The sequence below is a fragment of the Chinchilla lanigera genome, unplaced genomic scaffold (genome assembly GCF_000276665.1).
Source record: "Chinchilla lanigera isolate Chin_1 unplaced genomic scaffold, ChiLan1.0 scaffold00071, whole genome shotgun sequence".
Classification (NCBI taxonomy): Eukaryota; Metazoa; Chordata; class Mammalia; order Rodentia; family Chinchillidae; genus Chinchilla; species Chinchilla lanigera.
In genome coordinates, this window is record NW_004955472.1 from 6972618 (window position 1) to 6982928 (window position 10311).

A 10311-nucleotide genomic window follows, 5' to 3' on the forward strand; every position below is an offset into this window, starting at 1 on the left:
ATGTGCAAATCAAATAGATCTTTCCAAATTAAAAAAAAAAGGTGATAAGGATGTAGCTCAGTGGCACAGTGTCTGGCAAACACAATGTCCTGAATTTGATTCCCGGTACCAAAAAAAAAAAAATCAAATTAAAAAAAGAAGAAACAAATTAAGATAGAGGGATAGTCTTCTAAAACAGAAACTAATTCATTTTAATTTTGCAGTCTTATATAGCAAGTACTTAAGTAATTGTCAGAGAGCACGAGATAATAATCAAAAGCATTAAGCAATTAAAAAAAATTCTTTGTGACTTACTGCCATTTTCTGTCAAAGAACATTTACTAACAACACCTAAGTGAAGTGAAATTTCAGTAAAGTTAACATGTCCATGAAAATATTTGGTTAAAAGATTTAGATATTATTACAGTTAAAAAGGAGAAATTGCACTCTTATGGGTTTCTATATACTCAACTATAAAATAGTTCAGCTGTTACTCAGCATTATCCCAGAGTAGCACTGACTAATAGGTTGGGCAAATGCTGCATTCTGTATCTATCCCTTAAAGGTTCAAAGTCTACATATGCCTAATAAATCCTCTGAAAAGCATTGTAACAAGAGTCCTGTTTAATAATTTTTACCTTGAGGTTTCTCAACTGATTTGAGCACGAAATAAGTCAATTCATGATAAACTGTTAGTATCTTCAGAAACCAGAATTCCATAAAACCTAAGTTGGCCAACGTTAAAATACACTGATACTCCTTTGAAATATGGCTAAATGCAATCTAATAGTAGTAAAATTACTATTTGGGTTAGGCTCCAGTGTATGTATACTAGGGACAGACAGGTGATATAAGTATCAACCTCATAAGTGTCCAAACCATGAAAGTAAACTATTCCAGAAATACTGGCTAGTTCCTGTCTAAAGGACTATAGTAATGAATTTACAGGGGTCTAGATAAACTTTTAACTTTCTGTCCTCTCACTATTAGTACAATTCTTGGGTTCCTCTCTGTATCTGCAAAGCTCTGGCATTCCATTGACTCTAAGTCTGCAGTTTTAGTGTCCAGTTTTACAAGGAGTTATATAAGTTCTTCTTTGAAGCTGCTCAGACCAGCATATGGAACAAATTTTAACCTTAGGTTATAACATTTCCCAGTTATCTTCTTCCAGGACTTCTTGTTTCTATAAAAAATACAGTTGTTTAGCTTAGCATTTTGTTCTGAGTTGACCAGAACTCTGCTTAAGTATTTTCCGTGAAGTATTCATTCTCTCTGGCCATTAAATCTGTATTAGAAAAAAAATTTCCTGATGACAGTCCCAATGATCTAAGAAAATTAATACATAGACCCAAATGTCTGAAATGCAGCTTGTGTGTATATGTGTGTATGTGTGTGTGTGTGTGTGTGTGTATAGGTATTCACATAAAATAACTCATCCAAGCAAATATGTTCCTAGTAAGAAATTTGTATTTTTCCAAACTCTCATATTATTCATTTTTCTGGCCTCACTTTCTTATCTTTTTTTTCTTTTCTTTTTTATGGGGAAGTACCAGGAATCGAACTCAGGACCTTGTACTTGCTTGCCAGGCAGGCAATGTGCCACTGAGCTACATTCCCAGCAATTTTCAATACATTTATATTCACATGCTTTTCAAATATTCTGAAAGTTCAAAACTATAACCCAGAAACTGCTAAGACTCGTGCTTCCTCCTTAGTGAACACATTTGTCAGAACTCTGGCTTTGCTCAACCTGCTATTGCTACTTCTCACCCAAAACCTCTTTTACTACAAAGGCATTTTAAGATTCACCTTATAGCTTTTAGGGTGAATTCCACTCTTCTTGTTCCATCAAATAGCCTGTTCTCAGTTCTCTCAAGAGTCCAGAACTTATAATCTTCTATAACTCTTTAACCATGGATTATTTAAATCTCACCCCATTGAAACCTGACTTTTGTCACTTTTTGTTGCTCGAGTGGAAATAAATATTTTTTAAAGCAGAAGTACAAGTGAGAGAATGAAACGCTGTTGAATTGAAGTTGAACACAGGCCCACTTACATTAACTTATGCATGCAGGGTCTCCCTTCACCTCGAATCAGGACATTTGTTTCCTCTTCAGGGGCTGCGCGGAGACGCTGCTCAACAACACAGAGCGCTTCTTCAGGCTTCCTAGGAAAGGAAATGAACAGCTTTTAGCTTTAAAGGCTGAGACCTGGTGAAAAAGTGTACCAGGAATTTAAAGAAAGATTGGAGGGAGGCACTGGGTTCCATTTTAATTTTATGTCCTTTTTTTTTTTTTTTTTTTTTGGTCTTTTTTCCAGTACCGGGAATTGAACTCAGGACCTTGTGCTTACCAGGCAGGCGTTGTGCCGCTGAGCTAAATCCCCAGCCCCTTATGTCCTTTATTTCTAGTTCTCATCCTTATCTTCTAACTAAAGAAGAATCAGATTATGCTCTTTTAAAACTGTCACTGGGGCCTGTTTTTATCTCCTTTTCTGTGTTCTGGCTGCCCATAGCTCACATGAGAATGCCCCTGTATTTTGTAGCATGTGAGCTATAGGTGGCAAATAAGTAAACCTTTGGGGTCAAAGCCATTCGTGCTATTTGGTACTTAGGTAAAGACTTATCTTCAACACTGAAATTACCATTCCCCTTTAGACTAATGCACTGTGTGCCTGTTTATTCCACTGACTTAACACCATTGGCATGAGGAGCGCCGTTCAATTCCTTTTGGCTAAAACCTTTAATATTTTCTGATGAAAGAGTTTTGGAGTTCTTCTGTCTTTGTGTGTAGAAAACTTTGAGGAATTAAATATCATTTGACTACTGATTTTAGACTTTGGTGGGCAACAGCAGGTGTTTTTTGGTACTTTAGCAAACAGCTGACATAAATCTCTTGGTGATGCTCTATTTTACCCTTCAAAAGTCACTCGTAAGATAGCTTGTTCACTTCTGCTCCAGCAAAACTCTGACTACCAGTAAGAGAAAGCCGCACAACACAGGCCTGCGAGATGACATGAGAGATGACTTACAGGGATCCTCGGTTAAGTCTACCTAGTAAACATGGGGCCCATGGACCATCACGGCTAAGCTTGCAAGGTTTACTCAAGAAAATCATGTTCTAAATCAGTAATTAATGGCAGGATTTAAAATCTGAAGTTGACTGATCTGTTCTGGGAGCAGCAAATATAACTGTACATTTTCCCAACAAACCTTAGGGACTGAAAACTGATCTTGTAGGAACTGTTTGGCAGATAGCCTGTGATAAAATGTTGGCAGCAGCAACAACAGACGTGAGTAAGATACATGTAAATGGGTCATTTTTCTAAAACAGACTGGGCTGATGTTCCTCTTTCCAAGTACTAGACTCTGATTAGGACACGCTTACATGCGCCCCAGACTGCCCCGTTCAGTTTCCCAAGTTCTTTAAATACTTCTCTATCACCTACCCCCAATCCTTTGGAAAATATCTTAAATAGGAAAGAAGAGAATAGGCGAGAATACAGTACCTCGGCTGACCCTCGGGGGATATGTTCTAAGATACTCAGTCAATGCTTGAACATGCAGATAGTGTCAAACTCTATAAATAGCTATCTTTTTCCCTACACACAAAAAACTATTGATAAAGTTTAATTTATGAAGTAAGCACAGTAGGATCCTAAGAACACTAATAATAAAAATAGAACATCTATAAAAATGTACTGCAATGAGTTATATGAATCTGCACTCTCCCCATTCATAAACTGTACATTCCCCATTCATAAAAAGTATTTGTTTAATATTTTCACGTCCAGGTTGGTCTCCAATAACTAAATCCATGAAAACAAAATCACAGATAGAGGGGAGGATGTACTAACTCCTCTGAGACAGCCCACACACGAAAGCTTTGTCATTTCCACCATTTCTGTCTTCTTTCCTGACACCACAACTAAACTGACCCTTGATTCTCCCACCTGACTATTTACACTGTCATCTCTGAGATGCCGTCATGCCCTATGAATGAATGCTTTCTCCAGGGTTAAGCTTCTTTCATTGGTACTGGGAAATTCTCGGGTAATTGTTAAACTGGAAATCACTTTTAAAAAAAGTCTTCAGCCTAGCTCATAACACTTTAAAAGTTAAGACTTACCATTCACATAATCACAAGCTGACAGCAATCTGCAGGTTGAATTATTATGATTTTTTTCTCTTCCAGAAGCAGGTGGGTTGATATAATGCCAGCCTTAAATAGGAAGATTTATTTATAGCCTTAGCAGAATGAGAAAAGAGGTGGCATAATCAAGAGAGTACTTCACATTTTAAGGAAGGCTCTACCCTTAGTATGCTAAATTGCCATTAGAAGACAACAGAAATGCAAATTTATGTTCTCTACATGAGTTAGCTACACTAATCTCAATAAAGTTCAAATGGTTAACTCTCCTGGCCATACTGAAAGTGAGTCCGATTTTACACTTGATCTAACAGGACCAGATATTTTTTTTAAATTTAAAAAGCAGACATTTTGTTACTATATGAATTTTTTTTATTTTGTTGCACACCTCCCATTCTGAATTGCTTTAATCTGCTCTTCAATATAATCAGTACAGTCTGCAAAATATAATCGGGAAATAAAAATTAAGCAGAAGACATGCAAAAACTTCTCCATTCCTTATACCAGTATATGTCCAGCCACATGCTGCCTCAGACACACATCTGTGTGACAGTAACACACTGAGACAGTCATGAGAAAACTATAGGCACTGCCTGGAAGGAAACATGCTATCTTCTTCCAGTGATAAAATTGCATCATACACATCCGGGTCACCTGATGCACAAGACAGTTGTCTTCATATATTTTATCTATTAGGTGTAGAATGCTCCAAATCATAATTTAAAAAACTATTGCTTATATATACATATATAAATATGGGGGGAGGGTTGTTTGATTTTTTAAGTGTTTAAAATGTAACTGTTTTAAAAGTGGATAACTTTGAACAGGAGGGAAACACAGAAAAGATAATGTGTCTCTGTATTTTTCTTTACTGTCTTTTATCAAAATTTCACTCTGAAAATATTCTACAATTGGAAGTTACTAACCAACATCTTAACAAAACTTTTCTTAAAAATGCCTGATAGTTTGATTTGTTCTTAAAATATTAATGCTAAGGATGAAATTATCTTGATTTAGGTTTACGTCTTCTTGGCTGTTATTATTGGGTAATTGTGTGGGCGTGTTGCTTTTTCACATGTAAAAACAAGTTAACTTATGTTAATGACATGTAAAACAAGTTTGAAAACATTTCCTTTGTTGATAAGAAAGGGCTTAAGCATCTGACATCTCAGTTGAATCCACTGGGCTATTATTAAGAAATGAAATGTAAGAAAAGGACATTGGAGCCACATGGAAAATATTTTCTTACTGTGAAAAGTAGGTTACATGAGCCTCACAAGGAACATAAGGTTGTTAAACTGTATTAGCACTATGTTGATGAAATGTTCTACACACCCGTCAGAAAAGAGGCCATCCAGTGGACCCCTGCTTCAATGGTGCAGGGAGCGGAGAACATGCAGAAAACAAGCAAGGGACAGGCTATTATCAGGTTCTATACTTAAAGTCACAAACGGGTCAGTTTGACCTGTTGGACATTGAAATCTATGCACTATCAACGATACTACAAAAATATCCTACTTTAGTGAAAATAAATCCTGTATCACTTGCAAAATTATCTCAGTTTCATTTGACTTGGAAGGGCTTAGCAAGTCAGACCTACATCACCATCAAATTTGTGTTAGCTGTCACTCAGCCCTCTTTTGATGTTCCAAAGCCTCAAATAAAGTAGAAAGGTACAAACATTAATATTAAAAGGAGAACAATTGTTTGTCTTCAAGCCCATTGGTAACTGGAGAGAGAAAGTTGTCTAGTGTTAAGGAAGAAATGAATTGAAATTTTGACAATTATTCCTCTGTGCTTTTTCTGCTGAGAAGGAAGATGCTCTCCTCCCCTCTGGATATTTAAGGGGGTGGGCTTTGACAGCGGCAGCTGTCACTAGCTGCAGCATCATCATTATCCCTGTGGATCATCTGATGCTTCCCAGTGAAGGGCATGTAGGTGTAGGCGGAAGCACAAAGCTGACACTAACGGTAACCGGAAGATATACTTGTTAGATGACAAGAAATCTCACTGCCTGAGGTCGACCTCAGCAAACACACAGCAGCAGGAAACACACAAATCGTGAGGCTGCTATTCAAGAGATCCAGGAAAGGCTGCTTTGCTGTCCTTTAATTGCCACGTGGAGAGTTGCAACCAGAGATTTCCTTCTTGAAAATTTTTTGCTAATACCAGAGCTGCTTGAGCAGGAGCATGTCTCTGACAGTGGGCTTTCCTAGCACTACACTAGTATGAGTAAAACAAAAAGTTTCCTGTAAACACAGTTCTGTATGTGTTAGGAACACACCTTTGCCAACTAAGACAAGTTTGATTATCCAGAAAACTCATTGATAGGTAAGATGGTCCCAACAGTCCATGACTCGTAAATAATGGTAAAGAGATAATTCAATGAAATCAAATTATTAAATGAAAGTTTAACCTACTTTTAATTTAGCATCTTGGCTCCATATTTGTAAAGAATTTCCTGCCATGTGTTCCTTCTTAAAATTAAAAGTTCATCCTACTTTTCTGTTTCTGTTTTTGTTTTGTTCCTTGTTTTTCCCATTTTCCCGCCATGAGCACAGCTAGCTGAATGTTCTTTGTCATTTGATATAGTCAAATATAAATTATGGGTTCCTACCTACTCTCTTTAAGGCAGATCGGTTTATTATATAATCCTATATTCTTCATTACCTTATCATCAGACTTAAAACACAAGCAACAAAGACTCATGACCAAAACGCCAAATTAAGGAGAAGACAGATAAACCTGAGCAAAAATCCATCTGGCTTTCTACTACTAATCCGTGTGAAATCTGAGACATTGGCCTCTAGGACTTGTCACTCTAGTGCCTTTCATCAGCTATTATAAATAACTAATGCAAAAATTGTGACCCTCTATAAAAGAACACCTTGGACTGGGAAGGAGAACCCTTCTTACAGTCATGGAGGCAGTACTCAATACTCATTCCACAGTACTCTCAACTTGGTAAGTCAGAACATGTCAATAAGACTCTCTAAGCAGTACATGTACTTTAATGCCAGACAGACACACACACACACACACACACACACACACACACACACATACTTTTATACTATGAGTACCATCTATAAAAAAACCAGGAAGAAGAACTAGCAGATGAAGATATAGGGTCTACTTGAAGATTCTCTGTTTGAACACCAATAATGAAAACAAAGACTACGACTCAATCCTTCAGAAACCCGTGTCTGAGATTTGAAAACCCACAGTCTATTAGTCTAATGTGCTACTATATAGATTGCCTCTTTAATTGAAAAACCTAAATCTTGTATGTGATTGCAAAAGTTATATCTATACTGAATAACTTTGTTATTTTTATTTTTACATTAGGAGATAAATCTATTTAGAAGATCTCCAAGGCAAAGCTTTTTCTAAACACAGCCTCGCCAGTCATGCTATTCCTTAGCACGAGAGAGTGCACATTCTAGGACTGCAGCACAGAAGCAATTCATGACGTCTAATCTATTCCTTTAGCCATGGGCTATTAACTACATATATAAAAGACTAATACATTATATCCATTATATACATACAGAGCTCTTGTGAAAGTTAAGCAAATACTTCTTTAAACACACATCCATACAAACCCATTCTATGCCATCCAGAATTCTTATGACTCAGCATATCTGCTTAAACATCCTACAGGGAACTGGTTCACTGGGCCCAGAACATATGTGCGATGCAAAGAGACAACCAAGTCAGCTCCACCATCGTGATTTATATAAGCATTTCTGTTAGCAATCCAGTTTACTGCAATTCAGTGGTCTCAAGAGCCCTCCATGGCAATGTTTTAAGAAAGTTGCTGATATTAACATAGGTTTGGCTTCAATATAAAAGCGCTGTTTTTTTGCCCTGAGTCTTCTGGAGTGAAAGAAAGAAAAACAGGTTCATAGCAATGGAAAGTGACTGAAAAATGTCTACTAGCTGATAAGTGCAGAGAAGATAGTTCAGTGTCTAGAAGTTCAGTGTCCATTCAGAATAGCATTCAATAAGAATTGGAGAGCCCAAGTTTCTCAGGCAAATGGCAAAAAGCAAATAAGCACATATAAGACTTTAACTGTACAGGAAAATGGATGGTGTTTATGTACGTTGCACTGCCTCTCACAGTGATCTTCTTGGTTTGGGTTCCAAACCAATAAGTAAACAAATTCTATATTGAAAATGATTTTAAATGTCTTAGTATTTATCTACTTTTAAATACTGCCAATATTAGCTCAGATACGTATCCACAGAAAATTCAGGAAAGTACTCCTCATTTTTAATTAAAAATTATACATCGGATTTCTCTAGGCTTTGTTTCAAAAGATGTAGAAAATTTAATTTTCCACATATCCAAGCATAATCTCCATTCATTCACCCTTTAATCATGTATTAGCTATTGAATATCTATCATCAAAGTAACTTAACAGCACATCAGTAAATAAAGCTATTAAAATGTGCTTCAAACTTTAATCCATATTAACTTTGATTTTCATATTGCTCATGACCCATTTTTCATTCTGTCATACAGACCATACGGTTTAGAGATGGGCCTTACTGTCCAACTGACCAGGCATGAGCCTGGCATTGAGGACCTACTCACTTTAATGATCCACTCTCAGGGAGTCAGAATAGCTAAGAATTTAAAAGACAAGGATCTAGAGTAAGAGTCCCCAAGGCTCTGTCACTGGATTCATGTTTCTCTGTGGGCAAGCTACAGAGCATTTCTGCACCCCCATCTCTCACATGATCACAACACTGCCTACCTCACAAGGGTGCTGTGAGGCAAACTGTGAAAAGCATGAGGGAGTAACGCAAAATGGAGAACACGTTATAAAGGTGCTACAGGATTTAGAGTGACTACAAAGAATCCGTGAGTGTGACCTCCTCTCCCCTGGGAGCCCCAGGTCTACCAGGATGTGTATCTTCCTCTTCCGGCCGGAGACTAAAAGGATACCTGCCATCAGCTGGCTGGCTTATCTTTAAAATCACTGACTTCTACAAAATTAATAACACATTCTCCCCTCTCTTTGAGATGCTGGTTTGAAAAAATGATTAATTTTAGCAAAGTACAAAAATAATTCACTTCCAGGCACTAGGGGTGAGGAAACATTCATTTCCACATGAAACAAGAGTTTGAGTGGATATCTACAAGGGGATGCATTTCATTGGAGAAGGTTTGTTTTGTTTTTGCTTTACCTAGGGCTTTCTGTTGCTTCCAGTCTGACTCCCCAGTTTTCTGTACCATTGTTTTAACATAGATCCCTGTTCCCTTTTACTGGAAGGGAACTGTAGTCCTCATTTCATGATGATTCTTTTCCTTCAGTCTGTTTTACTCAAAGGACAAATTCTTTTGAAAAACTATTGTAATTATTTTCCTGGATGGCCATTTTAACTGCCGTATTGTTTAAGCCCTATTGTCTTGGTGTCCTTCAAAACTGTCAGTTGTTTTAAATTTTAGGGGCGGGAGGGGGGAGCCAATAACCACATTGTTGTAATTAATTTGTATGTTTGAACTGTCTTATCAGAAAACAAGGTTATGAATTCCATCTGTTGAGACACAAAAATAAAATACTTTCCTATAAAATGTATTCAGTTTCTGAATGTCCTAAAATAATATTGATGTTTCTCTTTTTTATTTCATTGCTATTTGGGATTATTAATTATGTAACAGAAGCCTATATTCATTGGCATCTTGGTCCTTGAACATCTAAACTGCAGTAAACTGAAACTGTTCAAGACTAGAGTTGAGATAAATCAAGAAAACTCCATTCTGAATACCCCATTCAAGGCCAAACCCAACCTTACATGTGACAAATAAGTGGGTATGAAGAAATAAATGGGTCTTTCAAGGTATAAGGTAAATTTATCTTTCACTCACACATGCATATGTGAGTGTGTGCGCACGTGTAAAATAGCACACAGCAAGTGATGGGCACATGGTCAAGAGATGTTATTTCTGTCATGAGACCATAAGAAATTAGTTTTAAAAAAAGAACTTAAATTTTTGAAAATCCTCTGAGTCAGCATTCTGCTCAAAAAAAACAACTCACCCTCCTTCCACCAAACCCCATAACATTGTTAGTGTCTTAGCTCGAGCTGCCATGCAAAATATTACCCCGTGATAATTTAAACAACAGAAATTAATTTTCTCACACTGCTGAAGAATGGTGAGGCTAAGAACTAG